Genomic DNA, 4269 nt, shown 5'->3' with positions numbered 1-4269 from the left:
GCTTGCGTGCAAAAAATCTTGAACGAGAATTATATAGCAAGACATAATCACCTACATTGAACTCGTGTTTTTGTATCCTTTTATCATGCCACCTCTTAAACTTTTCTTTGAACAACTTGGCATTCTCATATGTGTGAGTTCTCCATTCATCAAGCGAGCTAATGTCAAATAACCTCTTCTCACCAGCAAGTTTGAAATCAAAGTCGAGCTCTTTGATTGCCCAATAAGCCTTATGCTCTAGCTCAAGAGGTAAATGACATGCTTTACCGTACACCATTTTGTACGGATACATGCCCATGGGATTCTTATAAGCAGTTCTATAAGCCCACAGTGCATCATCGAGCTTCTTAGACCAATTCTTTCTAGACCTATTGACAGTCTTCTGCAGAATTAGTTTAATCTCTCTATTGCTTAGCTGTACTTGACCACTGGACTGAGGGTGATAGGGAGACGCAATTCTATGGTTGACATCGTACTTAGCAAGCGTTTTACGAAAAGCGCCATGAATGAAATGTGAACCACCATTAGTCATTAGATATCTAGGGACTCCAAATCTAGGGAAAATAACTTCTTTAAGCATCCTGATAGAAGTGTTGTGATCTGCACTACTGGTTGGGATAGCTTCTACCCACTTAGTAACGTAATCAACAGCAACTAGGATATGGGTATACCCGTTGGATTTTGGAAAAGGTCCCATATAATCAAAGCCCCAAACATCAAATGGTTCGATGACAAGTGAATAATTCATAGGCATTTCCTGACGTTTACCGATATTACCTATTCTTTGACATTCATCACAAGACAAGACAAACTTACGGGCATCCTTGAAGAGAGTGGGCCAATAGAAACCTGATTGCAATACCTTGTGTGCACTTCTATCTCCCGCGTGGTGTCCTCCGTAGGCCTCGGAGTGACACTTATGTAGGATCTGTCCCTGTTCATGTTCAGGTACACAACGTCTAATAACACCATCTTCTCCTTCCTTATAAAGGTGAGGATCATCCCAAAAGTAATGTCTCAAATCAAAGAAGAATTTCTTCTTTTGCTGGTATGTGAAACTAGGTGGTATATATTTCGCAACGATATTGTTTGCATAATCAGCATAGCATGGTGTACTACGTGAAGCATTCATGACATTCAATTGCTCATCAGGAAAGCTATCATCAATAGGTTGTGGGTCATCAAGAACATTCTCCAACCTAGACAAGTTATCTGCTACTGGGTTATCAGCACCCTTTCTGTCGACAACATGCAAATCAAATTCTTGTAGGAAGAGAACCCATCTGATAAGTCTAGGTTTAGCGTCTTTATTTTCCATGAGGTATTTAATAGCAGTGTGATCAGTGTGAATGGTGACTTTGGAATCAACTATGTAAGATCTGAACTTTTCACATGCAAACACGACTGCTAAAAATTCCTTTTCCGTAGTAGCATAGTTTCTTTGGGCACTGTCTAGAGTTTTACTAGCATAGTGAATAACATTCAACTTCTTATCAACTCTTTGTCCTAGAACAGCACCAATAGCATAATCACTAGCATCACACATGATTTCAAAAGTTACGTTCCAATCAGGTGGTTGAACAATAGGCGCAGTTATCAAGGCCTTGTTAAGTATTTTGAAGGCTTCCTCACAATCATCGTCAAAAACAAAAGGAATATCCTTTTGCAAGAGATTGGTAAGAGGCCTTGAAATCTTAGAGAAGTCTTTAATGAACCTTCTATAGAAACCAACATGACCAAGGAAACTTCTTATACCTTTGATATCTGTGGGGCATGGCATTTTCTCGATTGCATCAACCTTAGCGTTATCGACTTCAATACCTCTTTCAGAATTTTTATGTCCTAAGACGATGCCTTCATTAACCATAAAGTGGCACTTCTCCCAATTCAAGACAAGGTTGGTATCTTTACATCTCTACAAGACTCGATCAAGGTAGTTGAGGCAATCATCAAAAGAAGACCCATAAACGGAGAAGTCATCCATGAAAACCTCAACAATCTTTTCACAAAAGTCAAAGAATATAGCCATCATACATCTTTGAAAGGTGGCTTTTGCATCACATAAGCCAAAAGGCATACGTGTGTAAGCAAAGGTACCGAAAGGGCAGGTGAAAGTGGTTTTCTCTTGATCATCTTGCGCAACTGGTATTTGAGAGAAACCAGAATAACTGTCTAGAAAGCAGAAGTGTGTGTGTTTAGACAGTCTTTCTAGTATTTGGTCGATAAAAGGCAAAGGGTAATGATCTTTCCTAGTGGCTTTATTCAATTTGCTAAAATCCATCACCATCCTATAGCCAGTAATAATCCTGTGTGGGATCAAATCATCATTATCATTAGGGACAACGGTAATACCTCCCTTCTTAGGGACGCAATGCACCGGACTTACCCAATCGCTATGAGCAACAGGATCAATAATACCTGCTTCCAGGAGCTTTAGTATTTCTTTTCTTACTACCTCTTTCATCTTAGGATTTAATCTCCTTTGATGATCGACAACTGGTTTGGAATCGGGATCAGTTTTAATCTTCTGCTCGCACAGAGTGGGACTAATGCCCTTAAGATCATCAAGAGTATATCCAATAGCAGCACGGTGCTTCCTCAGAGTTATTAGTAACTTATTTTCTTCATGCTCTGAGAGGCTAGCACTAATTATAACATGATATATCTCTTTTTCATCAAGATAAGCATACTTAAGAGTATCAGGCAACTGTTTAAGCTCGAACACAGGATCACCCTTTGGTGGGGGTGGATCTCCAAGCAGTTCAACATGCAAACTATTCTTAAGGATGGGATATTGTTCAAAGATAACTCTATCTATCTCATCCCTTTCATCCATATGCATATCATTTTCATGCTCAAGCAAGTATTGCTCTAAAGGATCAATAGGAGGCACGGCAATAGAGGTTAGGGCAATAGTTTCATCCCTACTAGGCAACTCTTTTTCGTGAGGTTGTCTACCCAACTTGGAGAAATTGAACTCATGTGACACACCTTCAAAGCCAACAGTGACAGTTTGCTTCTCACAGTCAATATGAGCATTGGCAGTATTGAGAAAAGGTCTGCCAAATATGATGGGACAAAAGCTATCTTGTGTGGTAGCAAGAACGAGGAAATCAGCACGATACTTCGTTTTACCACACAAGACTTCAACATCTCTAACAATTCCCACAGGGCAGATAGTATCTCTATTGGCAAGTTGGAGAGTGACATCAATGGGTTCTATCTCGACAGGTGCAATCTCGTCTTTAATTTCATCATATAAGGATTGAGGTAGTGCACTAACACTAGCACCCACATCACATAAACCATGATAACAATGATCTCCTATCTTAACAGAAACAACAAGCATGCCAACAACAGGCCTATGTTTGTCTCTAGCATGTGGTTTAGCAATTCTAGCAGCATCTTCACAGAAGTGAATATCATGGCCATCAACATTGTCGGACAGGAGATCTTTGATAATAGCAATGCTAGGTTCAACTCTAATTTGCTCACAGGGTGTAGGTGTTATAATGTAGCCCCTACGTATCACAGTTGAAGCTTTAGAATGATCCTTTATCCTAACAGGGAAAGGTGGTTTCGCAATGTAAGCACTGGGAACAATAGGATCATTATAGGCAATGACTCTCTCTTCAACTGGATTGGGTTTAACTACATTGACTTCTAAGGGAGGATGATATTTAAACCACTTCTCTTTGGGGAGGTCAATATGAGCAGCAAATGATTCACACAATGAAGCTACTATCTCAGAGTCAAGTCCATATTTAGTTCTAAAATCACAAAAAGTATTTGTTTCAACAAAGGATTTAACGCAATCAAACTTGAAATTCATACCTGACTCCTTACCTTCATCAAGCTCCCAATCTTCAGAGTAGCATTTAATTCTTTCCAATAAATTCCATTTGAAGTCAATAACTCTCTTCATAAAAGAACCGATACAAGAAGTGTCAAGCATGGTGCGATCATCATGAGAAAGCCGAGCATAGAAGTTCTGAATGATAATTTCTCTCGAGAGCTCATGGTTGGGGCATGAATATAACATTGATTTAAGCCTCCCCCAAGCTTGAGCAATGCTTTCTCTGTCACGAGGCCAAAAGTTATAAATATAATTCCGATCACGATGTACTAGATGCATAGGATAAAACTTTTGATGAAATTCCAATTTCAACCAGTTGTACTTCCATGATCCAGTATCATCACATAGCCTATACCATGTCAATGCTTTATCCCTAAAAGATAAGGGAAAGACATTCTTCTTGACCTCATCCT

Source organism: Hordeum vulgare, chromosome 5H, assembly GCF_904849725.1.
Source record: "Hordeum vulgare subsp. vulgare chromosome 5H, MorexV3_pseudomolecules_assembly, whole genome shotgun sequence".
Classification (NCBI taxonomy): Eukaryota; Viridiplantae; Streptophyta; class Magnoliopsida; order Poales; family Poaceae; genus Hordeum; species Hordeum vulgare.
Note: the sequence above shows the minus strand (reverse complement) of the source record.